Below are 21,123 nucleotides of genomic sequence, written 5' to 3'. Positions count from 1 at the left end.
CGCAGATGGCTGGAGCAAATGCCTGCCCCTTTAAGAAAGTGAGGATGTAACAGTGCCGTTTTTGTTCTCTTTTACTTGTGATATTGAGTCATAGCTAATCTAATTGTATAATGATTCATGCAGGAAAGTTGGTAACTTTTTTCTTTTCCTTCTGGTGGGCAGCACACAGACACATGAAGCTGCTTCAAGCAAATCTGGAGTCTCTGAAAAATGACTTCCAGCTGCGGTGCCTCCATGCTGCAGGCTCTGGGTCTGAGGTCAAAATCCTAAGACAGGTTTCAGGATGCAATACACAACTTTTGCTTTGTTTGTTTATTTTTTTCCCCAACCTTCGTATTATGTTTGCATGGATACAAGAGAAACAAATAAATGTGTTGAGCAATGCCCATGAGACCTGAAGACAGTTGTCTGTACTCAGGTTGATAAATGCTAAAGCTAAGCGCATGATTATTCAGCCTGAGGGAAAAAGAAGCATATCATCCACTTCCTGACAAGAACATGTCAGGAATGAAATGAAGTCACCTCCAAAGGCTGTTCATCATTTTCAAAGTTTTTTTTTCCTTCTTTTGATATTCCAGGTTCCTCAGATGCCTTTCAGTGACGACGGTATTAATTAAGTTAAGAAGGCTCGCATTCCAGCTTTTATCCCAAAACAAGTTACACTGTGAGTACTTGGAAAAAGTCTGGGCAGGCAGTTTCTAAGCGGCTTTAAAACACATCCAAACATAAGCGTTGTGGAGAAACCCAAGAACTCAAAAGTCCAGAGAGATCCGGCGGAGAAAAGCCCAAATTCTGTCAGGGAATCACAAACTTGTCTGACAAGATGGCAAGAGAGCAGTGAGAAAAGGAATCCACAAATTCTCATTCATTTAGTCAATCAACTTTACGAGCTTTACAAACAGAAAGCCATTAATACTACTACTAATAATAATAATAAAGAAACCTGCTAGAAATAAAGTCAAGTATAAAAACAGCTCCCTGAATTTCTATGAGGAACTGGAAAAACACAATCCTGTCGTTAGGAAATAACTAGAAAAAGATTGAAACCGTTTGCCTCGGTTCAAGTTGGAGTTCTTCCTCCTGATGCAGGCAAAGGAGTTTGTTTGGATAATCACATGGTCTGATTTTTAAAGAATTTATTTGCAAAATTTGCAAATAAATTATTTGCATTTTTTATAACAGCTGAAGGTAGCATGATTGTGCTATAAAATGGCGATACATGCCTGGAAAACACATTACAGCAGTTCCAATTCCAAAACCATTGCTGATTGAAAAGAAACATGAGGGTCTGTCTCATATTTGTCAAATATTGACTTGATGATCCTCATGACCTTTGGAATGTGTTTGACTGTCACATCTGACCTAAAACTAACAGCATTTCAGAAGCAGAGGATCATGCTGACAGCTTAACATGGTGGTAGTGTGAGGTGACTTGGACGACTTACCATAATTGATGGAATCATGTGAATCCAGCAGAAGAATGTCCTACCATCATGACCCTAAAGCTAAAAACTAATCCACAGTGATGCTGTAAATTGGCTTCACTATTTAGATTCAGTCTGTGGAAGTGTAATTTCTGCTCTTACAGCGCAACACCACCCTCTAGTGGCATTATGTGAGAAGCGCGCATTGAACGAACAAATGACCACGTGTGAACAAATACTCTAGTCTCATTTTAACAAAGTTTTCAAAAGACCTCCAAAGTTCAAAAGTTGCAAATGTTCTATGCTGCAGCTTGAGAGTGAATGTCTTTTTTATATATGCAAGCCCATAAAATATTAATTTAAATTTAGAAAACAAAACCATGACATTTCTTTTTCTCTGTGACTATCTGTGAACAATTGCAATGCTGAGTCAGAAAGGAAAAACTTAAATACAAATGTTATGCAATTACTGGGAGGAACGAAAATCCCAAAGTGACAAAGAAAGGTAACCAAAACTAAACATAAAAAAGCAAATAAAATGAAAATCCAAGGAAAGCAGGCAGGTTACACAATGAGGATACAAAGAGTCAGAAGATTCAAATTAAGCAAGAGGACAAAAGACGAGCACAGAAAAGAAAAATCAGAACAACAGCAAAGAAATATTTACACTATTTAAAAAAACAATTCATTGTTATAATACCAAGATTTTGTGATGTAAAAATCCTGTCCTAATAAATCACTCCAAAACATCCTTGTACTAGCAAACTTAAAACAAAACAGTTTCTAAAACTATTATAATAAATAAATAAATAAATAAATAACAACAATAATAATAATAATAATAATAATAATAATAATAATAATAATAATAATAATAATAATAATAATAATAATAATAATAATACGTAACCTTGTTGCAGGAAGACTAAATACAGAAACTGGGTCAAAAACTGAAAGGAAAAGGCTTTTATGTTGGTTTTTACTTCATGTTGCGAGAAAAAGATATTTGTCTCTTTTACAAGTCTTATCAGTGTCTCACAGTCACAACACATGCGTCACCATGAGACACCGACAGGTGACGTGGTTTTTACACTGCGTAAATCCAAATCCAAATCCATCTACAAGTCAAACTAATGCACAGTTTTGTGGAAGCACCTTCATTAATGAAGAACGGAAAGTGAGACAGATAAAATTACAAAGGATACAATCAAATCAGAACTAACGCCTAGAAATATCTAAATCTAAATTTGTCTCTCAGTTTACAGAGGATGGTTCTTGTTTTTCTGATTTCTGTGTGTCGGGTTTTCAATGTGACACTACTCCCTCACTCACACGCAGCTCATCGTTTCTCATCTAAGAGTCCAGGCAGGACTCACACGTCGTTGCCAGATTGTACAGCTTTGGTCACGGTAATCAAACCACCTTCTTCTGTTCTTTCTGAGATACTGAGTTATTTAGCTTTTTATCATTTTTCTGTGCCCTACAATGGATCTTACATTTAGGTGTTTCTTTAGTTAACAAGCCAACTGTGTAGCTCCATAAGTATTTAGCAAGCAAGCTAACGCTAACTATTTAGCTTCAAACTAAATACTTAGCTCTACGCTAATCAAATTTAACTTGCTAACTAGCTATTTAGTTTGTAAGCTAACTATTCAACCTGCTAGCCAAGTATTTAGTTTAAAAAAGACATTTACAAATGACTAAATAACATGGTAAAAATATGACGTTTATTAAAAAAATATCTGAGTAAAAAACCTCAGACTAATTCCTGAAGTTTTTTGATTCACTTTCTTTCATTTCGCCATCTTGCTAATCAGCGCTAATGGAGTTATAACCCAGAAATTAAATATGACACTGCCTAAGGATCTAAAACTCATCTCATTCTCTGATTAAACCATCCATCCATCCATCCATTTTCTGTAGGGTGACCAGATTTGGGTTTCTGAAAAGGAGGACACTTTTTTTGTTCATAACCCCCCCCCCCAAAAAAAAAATATATATATATATATCTATATATCGTTACTGTCTCGTTACTGACCTCATACTGCTTAACAGTATGGAAAACAAAGCTTCCTTCTGCTGCAGTGACGGCTGCTCTGTCTGACTTTGTCACAAAGAAATCTGTGACTTTAGTCGAAGAGCTTTCACCTCTGGCTGCTTTCACGTGTTTTGCTGAATTCACTGCACTTGCAGGTCGTTGGCACCTTTATTTGCCACAGACACATAAGTGCCTGACTTACACATCAAACACTCCGCCTCATAGGGATCACGACCTTGACGAAAGCACGAGAATCTTTTCTTTAATTCCTTCGTAAACACTTTCGTTTAGGCATTTTTGCCATAGAATCGGCGAACACACATGTTCTATCGCCTGTCACACTTAAAGTTTAACTAGTCTAGCGGCCGGTGTACAAGTCAACTCAGCTATCTTTACTTTTCCCACACACTCTCAAGTGATTGGATTTGGGGAGAAGGGCGGGACTAATTTGCCATATGGAGTAGTGGAACGGAGTGGCAATGTAATCACAATGCACTGTAAGCTATGTAATGTGTTTTGAGGCAGTTGACCAAAATCCCGGACGATTTTTAAATTCCCCCCGGACATTTTTTTAGGTCTGAAAAGTAGGACATGTCCGGGAAAAAGAGGACGTCTGGTCACCCTAATTTTCTGAACACCCTTTGTCCCTAATGGGGTCAGGAGGGTTGCTGGTTCCTCTCCAGCTGCGTCCTGGGCAAGAGGCGGGGTCACCTGGACAGGTTGCCAGTCTGTCGACTCGCAGGGCAACACAGAGACACACAGGACACACAACCATTCACACACACACTCACACCTAGGGAGAATTTAGAGAAACCAATTAACCTGACAGTCATGTTTCTGGACTGTGGGAGGAAGCCGGAGAACCCGGAGAGAACCCACCATGCACAGGGAGAACATGCCAACTCCATGCAGAAAGACCCCGGGCCGGGAATCGAACCCAGGACCTTCTTGCTGCAAGGCAACAGCTCTACCAACTGCACCACTATGCAGCCCATCTGATTAAACCACATCATGCTATTTACAAGAGTCCAACGTTTCTTTATGTTCTGATGTGGTGAAGGAGGAAGCTGGAAGCTAATGCCAAATGTAGAAAACAAAAGTCAGACATGTTCTGTCTGTTCTATCCAGCTGAGAATGACTCAGGCAGGATCAGTCATCAAAGGCGTTCATCAGTGGAAGAAGTGAGCCACACGGACGTCACGTCACGACCTCCAGCACCTGTAGAGGTCAGCTCTGGGGTCAGCAGCTGTTTCTTTTCCCAGCTCAAACATCACAGTGCTCACAGGTTTGAGCAGTGTTTCTCAATTCTGGTCCTCAGCCACCTGCCGGCCCTGCATGTTTTAGGTGTTCCCCTTCTGCCACCTGGATTGAATCTGTGGGTGATTAACGGCTTTTGCAGTACTTGATGACGTCAGAAGAGGTCATGCAATCATTTGGATCGGCTGTTATAAAATAGAGGCACATCTAAAACATGCAGAGCAGGGCGGCCTGAGGACTGGAATGGAGAAGCGCTGGGTTATAGATAACTTCAAAGAGACATTCACTTTTACTGAGTCTGTTTGGTCTGCGTATGGCTCTTCTGAAGTTTGTGGTAACATTAGCATACAAAGGACATGCCAGACTTTTTCACGTCTGTTGCATGCTTTTCAATCAAGAAGCAGAATTATTATTATCTTTTTATCTGAAACCTCAAAGTTGAATGTTTTTATGGCGATTTAATGCGACTGATCAGGACAAAGTGTTCACTGCCTTGAAGTGAGAAGAAAAGAGCTTGGCTTTTTAATTTTTCACAAAGATCTGATATCTTACACCATTTTTCTTCACAAAATCAGTTGCACGTCTTACACAGCTCATACTCAGGGTCACAGGTTCTCAGTTCAGTTTAGGTTTGGATTGGACTAGGCCAGTGGCGCAAAAGGTGGCTATGCAGTGTATGCAACACATAGGGGCGCCGCACTAGAGGGGGCGCAAAAACAATGTAGGATTTTTTTTTCTAGTCAGCATTTTATGTACTTAACAGCTGTTTGTGCATAAAATGATCAATAAAAGAGGAACAGCACTGATTAGGCGCCCCTCCCATCCTACCAGCTGCTCTCCCCTCCCATACTAATAGCATGGTTTTGAAGCGGCCCTTCGAAAACGCGCTGAGGCGCGTTTTTTTTTTCTTTTAAATTTGTTGTAATGCCTCGACAACAGGGAGCTAAAGATGGGGTGCAGAAAAAACTCCGGGGCACAAAACAGAAAACGGAAAAGGGGGAAGGAGGCGGACTGAGCAGCCCCAGAACAAATCATACAAATAAATTAATAGTAAATAAATAAATATTGTGAAGAGAACATTAAAAGCATTTGTTAGGATTGTGTAGGAAAAACGTTGATATCTTTTATAAATAGTGTTTTGTGGTCAATATTATTTCACCATTTTATTAATGTGGGTTGCCAGTTTGGATTAGGCTTCCTATCAAGCTATAAGAATGATAGAAAACATGCTAACAAAAAGCCTCAGACCTGCAGCTCATACGTGGTGCTAGACTCAGGCTAACAGAAGAGGATCTTTGGCTCACATGTTCACATCCACCTCAAAAATATGTAGTTGCGCCCCTGGCAGAGGTTACATCACTCGGCCATTCAAACACATTAGTAACACATTGACAACCTGCGGCAAAAGAGCCACAATTGACTCTTTGAACGTTTCACAATGAACCTTTGAACCTTCTTCATAACTTTGGCAAAACTTTAAATTAAAAACATATATGTTCTAAATATGGATTTAATAATTCTTGGTTTTGCATTTGCTAAAACATAATGTTTTTTTAGCCTTTTACATAATTTTACACAAATATTAATCCATAATTCATTAATCTGTTCTCTTGAAGACATCATACATTTTTATTGTTTTTGAAACCTATAAATAAACCCCATCCATGTTCTTCTCAACTCTGACCAGCTTCACTGGTGTGTTAGGTTTTTCAACACACAATTCCACTTAAGCCAAAATGTTCTGTTCTGGTCCTACTGACCGCAGTGTTTGGTGTTTTTGTTCCCTTGTTTGAAACTTTAAAGCAGACTTCTTTTAGTTTCTTTTTAACAATAGTTTAGGTCACTCATCCATAAAGGTCAGATCTGTGCAGTACATGACCCCTAGTTATCTTGGTATCACATTCTCACCTTGCCTGCTGTGGTACATATCCAATAAAATAAAATTTGTGGTAATAAGAGTACTTTCTTTAGCCTACTAACTGCTGCAGGCTCTTCAACCAAGAAGAGAGGAAGACTTAATTGTTGCTGATACCAACTTCTTTGGCAGGATGTTTTGCTTTTAACCTCTTATGACAAATTCTGAAATAGAAAGTATATGGCTTAATCATGTAAACTGAATAATATTTATTGATTCATTTCACAATGCAACATAGAGTCAACAATCAAAACAGAACATTAAGTCTTCTGGAAGGTTGATACAACAGCAGCAGATCTTATGTATTGTGGTGATAAACCATTCAGTGATTTATAAACTAACAACAATATTTTAAAGTCTATTCTTTGAGCTACAGGGAGCCAGTGGAGAGACTTTAAAACTGGTGTTATGTGCTCTATCTTCCTGGTTTTAGTCAGAACTCCAGCAGCAGCATTCTGGATCAGCTGCAGCTGTTTGATTGATTTGTTGGACAAACCTTAACAGCTGTTGCAATAATCAATGTGACTGAAGATAAAGGCATGGATGAGTTTCTCTAGATCTGGTTGAGACATTAGTCCTTTAATCCTGGAAATGTTCTTCAGGTGATAGAATGTCGACTTTGTAACTATCTTTACGTGGCTCTGAATGTTCAGGTCAGAGTCCATCACTACTCCCAGGTTTCTGGCTGATCGCTGATTTTTAGTTGTAATAACTGAAGCTGTGAACCGACTCTAGATCGTTCCTCTTTAGGTCCAAAAATAATAACTTCAGTTTTGTTTTTGTTCAGCTGGAGGACGTTTTGGCACATCCACACATTTATCTGTTCTAAGCATCTGTTCAGTGATTGGATGAGTTCTGAGTCTCCTGATGACATCGTAATGTAGAGCTGTGTGTCATCTGCATAGTTATGGTAGCTAATATTATTTCCTGTTATAACCTGAGCTAGTGGGAGCATATTGAATAAGAGGGATCCTAGGACTGAACCTTGGGGTACCCCACATGTGACCTTTGACCTCTTTGTATCCATTCTGTAGATAGTAAACATGGCGATAATGTAAACTGAATAATAATAAATTCATTGCATAGATATGATTTGGAAAGACTAAAAGTTGTGGAGTAAAAATCAAATGTAATGTTCTATCTTCCTGGTTTTAGTCAGAACTCCAGCAGCAGCATTCTGGATCAGCTGCAGCTGTTTGATTGATTTGTTGGACAAACCTGTGAAGACGCTGTTGCAATAATCAATGTGACTGAAGATAAAGGCATGGATGAGTTTCTCTAGATCTGGTTGAGACATTAGTCCTTTAATCCTGGAAATGTTCTTCAGGTGATAGAATGTCGACTTTGTAACTATCTTTACGTGGCTCTGAATGTTCAGGTCAGAGTCCATCACTACTCCCAGGTTTCTGGCTGATCGCTGATTTTTAGTTGTAATAACTGAAGCTGTGAACCGACTCTAGATCGTTCCTCTTTAGGTCCAAAAATAATAACTTCAGTTTTGTTTTTGTTCAGCTGGAGGACGTTTTGGCACATCCACACATTTATCTGTTCTAAGCATCTGTTCAGTGATTGGATGAGTTCTGAGTCTCCTGATGACATCGTAATGTAGAGCTGTGTGTCATCTGCATAGTTATGGTAGCTAATATTATTTCCTGTTATAACCTGAGCTAGTGGGAGCATATTGAATAAGAGGGATCCTAGGACTGAACCTTGGGGTACCCCACATGTGACCTTTGACCTCTTTGTATCCATTCTGTAGATAGTAAACATGGCGATAATGTAAACTGAATAATAATAAATTCATTGCATAGATATGATTTGGAAAGACTAAAAGTTGTGGAGTAAAAATCAAATGAATAATGTGGGACATATTTGAATGAGACAGTTGGAGGAAGGTTTGAACAAGCTTGTTCTTCTTGCAATGCATGGAAGGCACCTATTGTTCTTCTGTCAATAGAACGTCTCTATTTATTTTTCTTCCATTACTGTTAATGCGGCTCGCATTAACAGTAATGGACTAACATCCAGTTGTTGATCATGTGATTCCTGTGATGCGAAGAGTCTTTACATTGCAGTTTTCCAAAATATACAAATTTTTACTCATTCTAACAACCACTTTCTCCTATTGCAACACCCTTTTATCGAAAAACGGGAGTTTTTTTCCAAATTGGCATGTTTCCATTTTCAAAATGTATTTTTAGCATTCCAATTTGCGAAATTTTTACAGTCAACAGAGCAATGCAACTACAGAGACAGGACAAACAACAACCAATACACACACTCACACTCGAGGACAGGTTAGAGCAGGGGTGTCCAGACTTTGCTCACTGAGGGCCACATACATAAAAATATAGGAGGAGCTGGGCCACCTATTATAAATTAGGTATAGTCTTAACCTTAGTGTATTAAAGTTAGAAAAAGCTATTAAAAGTGGTCAAATATTTTATATTGTTGAATATAATTAAATACAGCTTTGCATAAGTGGACCTTTATTGATTTATTCAGAAAAACATTTGGTAGAAACTTCTCAACACAGCAGCCTTAGATTTCTTCTTACAAGATTTACAATACAGAGAAAAAACAGTACAGGAGAAAATGGGACGGGTAAAGTTTAAGCTTGTTATTCAAGTCATCAACGTTCATTTGAAATGTTTATGAACATTAACAGACTGTACTGGACTTAACAGGAGTGCATATAATTTTTGTAGTGGCTACTTGTTCGTTTTGGTGTAAAGCCACTATATTGATGAATTAGCTTCAGCTTTCTTTGTTAGTTTTGGTTAGCTTAGCTCTTAGTTGACGTGTTTCTGTTCGGTGATATGCTCTTTACAATTGTGTCCTTTAGGTGGCGCTTTTCAACATAAAACATAGTAAAATAAAACCTTATTGTAAAGACAATATCTAAATATGCAAAAGGCATACAGAAAATAAACAATGTTCAATGTTATTGGCTGCGCAAGGTATGTAAATCAGGCCATTCAGTTTTGGTGCTGATTCGACGCCACTTGTGCCAAAAATCCAGACAGATGTCACTTGATCAAGTAGCACATATACATCAGATGAGATCAGCTGACTTTGTGTTAAAAGAAAAACGCATATAAGTGGTGCACAGGGTAGTGACAGAATTAATGTGCATTATTGAAATTTGAAGTATGTCTACTTGCACATGTATTAACTCACAGGTACTGTGAAATATATTTTTTATTCACCTAAAGTGGGAACATCATTGCACTCAATGGGAGCAGTGCAGCTGTAGTTTGGACCGAAGGATGGCTGGCAGGTCTGGAGTAATTATAATGGTTGAGATGCAAAGGACATTGTGGAGATGGCAGTCGGTCATTTTGGTTCTCACTCTGCCTTTGTTCTGTTAACAGCAAAAATCTTTGCTCACATATGTATGTTGAGCCACATAGACTGATCTTTTTTTTCACGTGGCGTCTCAACAGAGGAAACTTTTCTTTTTCCAAGCCCTGGTAGAACTCGGGGAGGGAAAGCTTCAGATGTTGATTCTTCAGAGAAACATCACACTGGATTTCAATTAGTTCTAATAGCAGGTTCTCTTCCACTTCTTCGGGATCCACCAAAAAAGGAGTTGCGAATAGCTTGATTTATTTTTGGCGCAGTGTCTGCTGTCAAGCTATCTGTACCAGTCCGTGGTGAAGAGATGAGTCAAAATGCTCTGATTTACAGTCGATCAGTTCTCACCTCATCTATGGTCATGAGCTTTGGGTCATGACCATAGATCATTTCTTCTGAGCAGTGGAAGAAGAAATGACCAGAAAGAAGAGATATCCAAGGGTTTTGATCAGTGTCGTTCAGTCAGGGGAGGCAGGCGACACAACCTCACCTGTCATCATGGAAAGATAATATATAATGATAAAATAATTTATATTGCTCTTTTCATCTTGTGGTTTGTACTATAAAGTACCTATTTTTCATTTACCTTAACCAATTCTGATTATTTTTTTCTTCAAAATCGCTGAATTTTCTTAATTTCCCATTCAAATGCTCAGAAGCGAAGCCGGTGAGGCAGCAGCGAGTTGAGCCTCACCTGGGATTGATCAACCTCTCTCTAACTGCACTGGCTGCCATTCTATGGGAGCATGTTCCTCCAATTTAATATATGAACTGATTTTCCATAATTTAGCTTATGTATAATAATCTGCAGTGCTTTTTGTCACCAACTGTGTGATTAACGTGTTTCGTGTGCTGAGGAGCGATCAGAAACCAGAGAACAGACTCGAGGTGAGGCAGGCAGTTCTCTGGCCTCAGGCAGGGGGCGCTCATGATCCCAGACATTGGGACTCCACAACTGCAGAGTAATAGACAATAGCACTGAGCTAACCATAAAGCTAGCCATACAGTAAAGTCAAGTGCAGTGATATATTTATAGTTTTCTCCTCTTACCACAGCAATTACTTATTAATAATCGCAAAATAAACATTAAGCCTAAAACCATACTGCAACAGGCTGAATGTTCTCTTTGTGTGGGAAATATCGGAATGTTTTTGGTGGAGTTGTTGTCAGTTGCTATGGCAACGAGTCTGCGTAGCTGCACTCATATAGAGAAAGACTTGGTTTTGACTTTTGAGTTGCACTTTAACGGTTTTTCCCTTTGCTGCGGAGCGAAAATTAATAATATCTACATGTCCAAGTTTGATTGAGTTAACGGAGTTATTCCACAACGGCAGCGCGGTTACTGATGACATGTAAAACAATAATCTTTTTGCCCTTCAGCTTTGTCTGCATGAGTGGATTTTGGTCAACTGGCTCAAAACACATTACATAGCTTTCAGTGCATTGTGATTACATTGCCAATTTTCTTACCCATTCCAGGTTTCTTTGTATGAAATTAGTCCACTTTAAATCAATCAGTTATTATAAGTTTGTGTAAAAGTAAAGATAGCTGAGTTGACTTGTACAGCTAGACTAGTTAAACTTTAAGTACAGGCGATAGAACATGTGTGTTATTCTATGGCAAAATGCCTAAACGAAAGTGTTTAGGGAATTAAAGAAAGATTCTGCATATCCCTAAAAGTGTTTGATGTGTAAGTCAGGCAGTTATGTGTCTGTGGCAAATAAAGGTGCCAACGACCTGCAAGTGCAGTGAATTCAGCAAAGCACGTGAAAGCAGCCAGGGGCGTGTTAAGGAAGAGTATTTTAAAATTAGCTCAATTTGGAAAAAAGCTTGGCTCACTCTTCCTCTGATCCCAGGTCCTCTCAGCGTGCGGCAATAAGGAAGACAACAATGCGTGATGACGTCACAGAATTACAGCGTTTAATCCCATACTAAACAGCGTATGAATTAACAAGAAAACCGCAGAGTTACAGAGATATACATTCTTTACCTGAGACAAAAGAATTAGAAGAAAGAAAAGATAGAGAAAGAAGCAAAGACATGTCTTTGGAGAAAGCTGATGCCAAACAGGCAGAAGAGGGCAGCTATCTGAATTATTATTATTGTGCATTAACTCTTATAGTGAAGGTGTGTCTTTCCTTTTTAATATATTCAATTAAGGCGTACCTCTGTTTGACCAACCAGAAGCTATCTTGGACACTCAGAAAAACATAGAACTTCCCTTAATTTCACGCCAAGATCAAAGGTTTCTTTGCTGAAACAAGGAGCAAGCGTATTGGCTTCTCTAGGGCCATGGGCAAAAACCATAAACAAGACTTAACAGATACCTGTGAAATTGCAGTGTCTTTATCTCAGAACAAAGTTAAATCCAGTAATTTGTTCAAGGAAAGTTATTCACAATCAGTTTTGCTCTGCTGCATCCAGCATTCTCAAAAGACTTAAATCTTTGCCACATATAAATCAACAAAACAAAATGAGGTACAATTGCTTTTCTTAATCTATGAAACATAACATTCAAACAATTTCCATTTGATTCAGATATTGTCACAGATAGTACAATTTTCAAATACATTCATCATTTACTAGATTAGTAGTTCTAAACTTAGATAATACAATCTTCATTAAAAACTGCTATTACTTAGAAAATGTCTTAGAAATTAAATGTTAATGGTTTCACATTCTGTGTTGTACTCAGTTTTATACCATCCCAGATGTTGGTTGAAGACTTTTGATGTTCTCAGAACAAACAGTTTCTGTCCTGCAGTAGATGCTAATTTATGGCCTCCTGACCTCTGGTAACAGCAATTTCAGAGAGATCTTTGATCTGCCTTGGTTCCTGTTTGAATACAATTGAATAGTTTAGTTTTAAATCCTTAACACAAACCTGTTCAAAATTAAGACATTTGTTCAAAATAAGAATGTTCAATATACCTTTTTCACATGGTGTAAGATTAACTGTATTAAGCACTAAAAATAATCATTTTCCTCAACAGGCGAAAGCTCTTCGGCTAAAGTCACAGATTTCTTTGTGACAAAGTCAGACAGTGCAGCCGTCACTGCAGCAAAAAACTTTCTTCCATACTGTTACAGTAGAGGTCAGAATAGACACATGTTTTATTTATTTTATTTTTTTGTAAAGAAAAATAATTATTTTAGTGCTTAATACAGCTAATACCCCAGTGTAAAAAGGTATAGAACAGTCTGATTTTGAAACAAATTTCTTAACAGTTAATCTTGTGTCAGTGTAAAAGGTATCTTGAACATTCTATGTTGAAAAATTTCTTAATTTTAAACAGATATTGTAAGAATTTCTAAATTATCCAACGGGTAAATATCAAAGGTCAAACTAGATGCATATCTGGAGATCTTTATGATTGTTATCAGGGTCAGGAAGCATAAATTAGTATCTGCTGAAGCCTTTTCACAGAACATCAAAGGTCTTTTAACCACAACATAGAATGTTGAGATCATTAACATTTTTCTAATGTTAATGAGAAAGCAAGTTTTTAATTAAAGTGCATTATCTAAGTTTAGAATGGTGAATGCTGAATGTATTTGAAAATTGTACTGTCTATGATAATAACCGAATCAAATGGAAAGGGTTTCAATGAAAATGTGTTATTTAGTATTAGAAAATTGTTTGAATGTTATGTTTTATAGGTTAGAAAAGGAATTGTACCTCATTTTGTGCTGTTGATTTTATGTGACAAGGCAAGGATTTAAATCTTTGGAAAATGCTGAATGCAGTAGACCAGAAGTGTGAAGATCTTAAATTAAATTACTGAGCTTAACTTTGTGAAGGAGACACTCCGAATTTCACAGGTATCTGTGAAGTCTTGTTTTATGCTTTTATTTGCCCAAATGGAGAACCAGGATTAGTTGTCTTTTTTTCTTCCAGAGACAAATGGCCTTGATCTCTGGCATAAAAAGGGAAGTTCTAAGTTTATCAAGAACAGATTGGTCATACAGAGCTACGCCTTAATGAATACATTAACAAGGAGAGAAACGCCTTCACTATAAGAGATCGAACATGATAATAATAATTCAGATTGCTGTTATTTTCTGCCGTTTTTGGCATCAGCCTTCTCCCAAGACTTGTCTTTGCCTTTTCTTTTCATCTTGTTTTATTCTTTGTCTGTCTCAGGTAATGAGTCTGTTCTGAAGCTGCAGCTGTTGACTTCATGTGGCTCATGGATTAAAGCTGTAAATCTGGAGCCATCACGCATCGCCGCTCCTGATTGGCACACGCTGCCCTGAAGACCCTGAAATAGGAAGAAAGAGATGCCAGCTTTTTCCAAATTAAGCTAAAAGTCTTTTTCTTCCTTAGGGGGATAAAATGATTGTAATAAAAAAAAAATGTTCCTTTGAAAAAATTGAATTGTTAAGTATGGGTAAATTAATTCATTCTAGTTTTTGATCTTGAATTTTAAATATAATTTTGTCAAATTTTTAAAGTGAAAAGTATGCAAGAATTATATTGCATTTCTTCCACTTGACTGTATCATAACTTTAATTTGTCTTTGTTGAAAAAAAGTAGTCTTTCAAACTTTTTATAAAATCAATTCTCTTTAAAGTTCATGTCAAACAAAGAAATAATTGCTTTTTCTTTTTAAATCTGTAACTTGAAATTTTGACTTCATTCTTAGTTTCTTATTGTTCAAATGTCAGAATCTGTATTCCATCTCATCCAAGTTGTCAGTAAAACACAACTTGTTTCTTTGATTTATTTTCAACCAGCTTCACTATAATGAAGAAATCAGATGCATCTTTTCCAACAACTTGTAGCTAAATAACAAACAAAACAAAAAAAGTAAAAGTATGCTTTGATCCTAGCCCTGTAGACTGAGGTTTGATGAAGCTTTTGCTGGGAGTAAAATGTTCAGCTCAGTGTTTATGACCACCATTAAGATGTATATGGGGAAAATAAAAAGAATTCAGCTAAAAACCCTATCAGTAACCTGCTGTTCCAGCAACCTATTGGGTCTCATTGAAAGTTAGACATTTTCTGCACTGTTTTAGAATTATAGTCTATTATATAATATAATTATATAGAATTATAGTCCATGTTGGCCATGCATCTAAATATTGAATTAATATTAACAGCCGTCTCATTTGGATCGGCTCTCCTCTCTGTGCAGTGGAATATGGTTGTTTAAAGCACAGGAAATTTCTGGTAAACAGTGTTAAACTGGCTCATTACATACATCTTGGATAAATGTTAGCAACTGGGCAAAATTTCAACAGAATCCATGCCTCTAGAAAGCAGTACTTTCTCACCATTTGAGGGTGAGAAAGTACTGCTGAGCAAAGCAAAGTGTACGACAAGGTGCCTGCTTTTACCAGGTGGCTACAACCCCAGACCTAAAGGTACCTTCCAACTTTCTCTCTCTACTCACTCTTTCATTCTTGCTTGTTGGTCCTAAGTTGTTCTTAATTTTTCTGGACTGCAACACATGAAAAAAATGTCCAAAGAAATCTTCACTTTGTGATGTTCTCATAAGGTGTTCTGACGTTATTGAGGAGGGGCTTCATGGTGTAGTAAATGTTATTTGTCCAGCCATCTTACTTTACATGAAGAACCAGCATTTAGCTTTTGTTTTTTCTGAAGCTGCTACCCCCGTGACCCAACCCTGGATAAGCGGAAGAAGATGAATGAATGGGTGGATGAATGGATGGATGGATGGATGGATGGATAAATGGATGGATGAATGGATGGATGGATGGATGGATTGATGGATAAATGGATGGATGGATGGATGGATGGGTGGATGAATGAATGGATGGATGGATGGATGGATGGATGGATGGATGGATGGATGGATGGATGGATGGATGGATGGATAAATCTAGAACTCAGCCTAGAACAACTGGAGCCAACATTTAGTTTTGTACCTCACTAATCTTACCTAACCTTGTGAACCAGTATCTAGTTTTATCAGAACAAGATTCCCCTACTAGTTTATAAATTATGGACTACTTATTCTTACTCTTATTAAATATGGGATACCAATATGTAGTTTTATACTTTTACCTTTTTGTCTCTCTTTTGTTTTGTATTTCTTTCTAATTCATGTAAAGTTCTTTGAATTGCAATGTTGCTGAAAATGTGCTACATGAATAAAATGACCTTACCTACCTTATTGTGTATTAAAATTCCTCATGTTTTTGATCATAGGGTTGAAAAAAGGGTAAACCTGATGTTCCTCAGTGTTTTCTAACCCAAGAAGATTAGAGGTGATTTGATTTTCTTTACTTCGTCCAACCACATAACCAATCCAACAAACTATTGTGTATCATTATTTTTCATCTCCCCCTGCGTGACTTCATTATCCTCCATCTAACACAGCATGAGCCACACTTCCATTTCAGGCAAAGACAGTGGAACCATCACAGAGCCTGACGTTTACATGTGTCACAAAAGAACAGTCTGGATAGCCCAGATTAAACAGTCTGCCCAATTCTTCTAGGAAGGATCCGGAATGTTCTTTGGTCTGACAACCACTGTGTGTTGGATAATCCCAGACCGCTCTGAGTCCAGGAAAAATTAGAACTACGTTAATGATTAAGAAGATTCATTTTAACGTAGTAAATATTAGAGCATTTGTAAATGTTAAACACAATGCAGTCTGAGGGCTCAGAGATCACTGATGATCAGTCAGTTCTTTACCTAGCACTGACTGGTACACCAACAGATGTTTTTCAGATTTTTTTTGTATCCATCCTGACTTACACTTTTCAATAATCTGCAATCTGATTTAATTAGAGTAAATCAAATTACAAGTTTGTCTTCATCTTGTAGTGGTAGTCAGGAATACTGTTATGAATGGACTTTCTTTAAACTACAATCACTCATTGTGCACGTGTTGCTTTGAATAGGACCTATTGTTAAGATATCTGTTCTTAATTCTCATTTAATTTCCCTTTGGGTAATTCTAATTTGAATTACTTTGTAGAAACCAGTTTTCAGTTTGACATTAAAGGCTTTTTTGTAAACGTTTGTCAAAATTGCCAGCTTTTGTTGATCACAATTGATTTATAAAAGTAATAAAGTGTTGTATCAACACAACTTAAAGTATTTTACGTTTTGTCACGGCTTCTACTGTCGACGGGCTAAAGGAGATGTAGAGTCCATCTGCAGGATGAAGCATTCATGGCCTTCAGGGAATTCACAGCATCGGCTGGACTTTGCTGCCCTGACCTCAGAGCAGATAAATAACCTCCATCCAGCTGAGTTTAGGAAACAGAAAAATGAGGAATCAGTCATCCCTGCTTCTGCCTTATAATGTCTCACTTTTGTTTCCAAGAGTGTCCCATTGACCTTCAGGATCTCATAAAAAAAAACCTGCCCATGTCTTTTTACCTCGCATACCAGCAGGGGGCGCCATTCAGTGTCCAGAATAGTGCCAGGTCACAATTCTGAAAAGATACTTTGCTGATATTTGGACTTTCCTCCTAATGTTCTAGGGAGAATTTTTGCAACTAAATATTCTTTTTTTTGTTTTTTTTTTATTTGTTGTTATTAAGATTTTGGACATTTTACTGTATTCTTTAGAGGAACTTTAGTGAAGATGTTCCTTTACTTGTGCCTTATCACCAGTGTTAGCTAAATAGTACAGTTATTCAAGGACTGATGAGTAGAGTTGAAAGCATGGGAGGAAAACAGACCCAGAAAATGTTGTCTTCTTGTTCTGCTGCAGGTCGGATGCAAATCATTCCTGGAGGACATGTCATGCTTTCAGATAAGCACTTAACAAAAGCAAGCATGTACGAGGTTCACCACTGAACCTCATGGTATGTTTACCACGTTTTCCTCTTCCCTCCTCCTCCTCCTGCTGCTGCTGCTGCAGCAGCCTGAGCCAAGTGCAGTTCACCACCACTGGAGCCACAGAGACACACCCATCGGGTGTACACACACGCTACACGCACACAACCTGTCTTCGACACACCCTTTTGGCAAATGTGCTGGAAATGCCCTGAGGTATGGCAAACACAGTTCCTCCAAAAAGGCAACAACACTGCAGTGGGCGCGGGAGTGTGGTTGTGAAATTTCAAGTTCATTAGGAAGAAAAAAGAAAAATCTCAACATAACAGCCAGATCTCGCAGTAATGCTTCATTCCGAATCTTGTTTGAGTCCAAACATGCTTATCACTGGTGAACCATCAGATATTTTGTTTTTGCTGTTATCTGCTACATTTAGAGACAAAGAAGCATGAAGTGTGGCCTTTGGAGTTTGATTCATAAGATTCTCAACATGTTAAGTGAACAAGTTGTCTAGGAACTTACTTGGAGCAAATTCCTCTGTACTTCTACGGCACGTATGTTGCTAGAAGATTGAAAAAAAAAGAAGAGATCCAAACTGTTTGCATCAAATTAAAGAAAATGTTCAGGAACAAGGAAAGAACCAGCTAGGTTCAAGCCTTCCATGAAGCAGAATGTTTAAATCCGTCCAAATTTTAAGGGTGTGTGCAAACATGGGCTAAACCCATGTTTAGCCCGCTTTAATCAAACTCTGGTTTGTTTGTTTGGGGAGGTGTGAATGGGCAACTGAACTCTGATGCAAACTAAAAAAGCAAAATCTGGTTTGCTTAAAAGCCTTGGTCTTGCTTCAATTGAAGTGAATTCTGGATGTGGATCCAAACGGACTGGAGACCACTCCAAAAGCAGGAAGCCAACTAGAGCCCAAGGCATTCTGGGTAAACAGATCCAAAATAAATGAGGAGGACCCAAACTGCAGCAGAACAAGGACATACACATTGTGGATTTTAAAAATAAAACAATCAATTTACAGATCTCTAAGAGACACAAAGGAACCCAGGCCATAGGAGCAGTATAATGGAACAATGTAGCAATAAGCAAAAGAAACCAATAAGTAAGAAGTGTGGAGAAGTGATTGTGGAATGGAAACCAGTGGAGTACAATTATCTGAATGTAGAGACACTTGAAGGGGAGAAACAGAGGAAATATGGAAGAAAGGTCCTAGAGTAGTAAATCCAAACTGTAATAAACCAGGAAACTCTGTGCTACTGGTAGAAATACTAAAATAATCTAGATAGAAACACCAGTACACAAATGTCAAAAACACAAAATTTTACCAAGTATTGTTTTTCTGGTTTCTAGTGCAACTATACAAACAAGACAAAACTAACTTACAAGTAACACTTGAGGCAGATACAGGAGCTTGTTTTAGGTTGATAATTCCTTAATATTGATATAAAAAAACACAAGTTCCACTGGTAGACATTTTTCACATTACCAGTGAAAAAATCTGCCAGTGAAACTTGTAATTTATAAATATCAAGAAATTATTGTCTTAATATATTTTCTCTAGAAACTAGGCAAAAAACAAATACCTGGTAAGCGATTTTGAAGTTAAAAGACAGTGACATGCACACTTAATTGTCATTTTCAAAAGACCTTCAATTTGTACCATCTATGGCATTATGAGTCCAGTGTGGAAAGACAACTGGTCAAAGAAGTCATTAAAAATTAGAAATATGGCATATTGGTTAATGAGTGTAAGTTAGCACAACTGCACTGTAAAATGTAAAAGTATATCTTACTCAAAAAGAAAAGTGACCTTAACTCATTCCAGCTTACTCTGTTGACTATACTAACTTAAACTTAGCAAAGACAACTTTCTACTAAGGCAAGTAATCAAACTCATCTGCAGCAAGTAACCCGAACTTGGAGTTATGAGTGAGCAAAACGCATCTGCATAACCAGCAAAAAACTCGGCATCATTCGGCAGCTCTCGTTGAACGCACATGCGCATTGGACACTGACGAGTGACGACGTGTTTGAAAGAAACGCCAAACTGTCAACAATACGCGGTTGTTGCTGCAGCTAAGTTTTGTCACGGTAAGTCCCACTGTTTTTTAGCAAACTTATATTCGTTATCTCGGCCGTATAATTCATCCGTAAGTCCAGGTTTTGAGGTTAACTTTATGTGTAATGATTTAGCGATGCCTGGGACTAACGTTAGTCGAAAATATCATGTTTATTTAGTGGCAACAAGATGGAGCGGCAGTGCAAAAAAGCTGTCCGGGGCGCAAAACAAAAAAAGGAAAAGGGATAAGGATAAAGATGTTGGCGGGTTTAAAAAGCCGCTGTACTGTTATAGAAGGCTTATGATGAGTAGACTGCCATAGGTGGGACAGCTGTAAACTGTAGGAGAAGCAGCTGTGATGAAGAAGTGTAGGGTCACCAGATTTGGGTTTAGAATCAGCGGACACACATGTGCTACCGATTTCTTTGCCATACAAAGAAACCTGGAATGGAGTAGTGGAACGGAGTGGCAATGTAATCACAATACACTGTAAGCTATGTAATGTGTTTTGAGGCAGTTGACCAAAATCCCGGACGATTTTTAAATTCCCCCCGGACATTTTTTTAGGTCTGAAAAGTAGGACATGTCCGGGAAAAAGAGGACGTCTGGTCACCCTAAAGAAGTGTTATGTTGATATGTAATTGTGGTGTTGCTTCTATTGTTGTTAGGACTGAGAGGTGTCTCACACCCCCATTGGGATCCTGACCATCATTCCTGAGGACAGGCAGGCCTCCACTGACTCACTGCACCTCCAGTCTTCAAGTACTGCCATCATTTTGGAAGGAAGTCTTGTCATGAATGATCTTGGGAATCTTCCACATGCCATGTGTTTGCTCTTTGGACTTATTTATACTCTGAATTTGGAGTACCCTCAACAACTGAAGTACACCTTTGACTTCATCCAAAGGGTGCTTCTGTCACTTGGACATAAATCCCTAAAACCAAAAATACAATCACTCAAAAATCTTCTGATGCAATGAGTGAATGTGATGTGACATTATGGATCAATGTTGATACCTTTATCCTTATTGGAAAAGTGATTTTTATTTCTTGTTTGATTCTTTTTTTGTTGGAGAGAGCATCGTTGCATTTGCAGACTGCTAAATGGTTTTATGTTAATGAGGAGAAACATTACTTCACTTCACTACTTCATTATTTACTTTATCAATGTTACGATAAATGTTAGGCTCTAGTATTGAGAATTGAGTTTTTGTTTCACACCAGTCAACAAAGACATTCAAGCAGGGATTCTCAAAGTTTTAAAGACTGAGGGCCATTTGAAGGATTCAATATTAGTTTGAAGG

Source organism: Gambusia affinis, linkage group LG08 (genome assembly GCF_019740435.1).
Source record: "Gambusia affinis linkage group LG08, SWU_Gaff_1.0, whole genome shotgun sequence".
NCBI classification, from domain to species: domain Eukaryota; kingdom Metazoa; phylum Chordata; class Actinopteri; order Cyprinodontiformes; family Poeciliidae; genus Gambusia; species Gambusia affinis.
Note: the sequence above shows the minus strand (reverse complement) of the source record.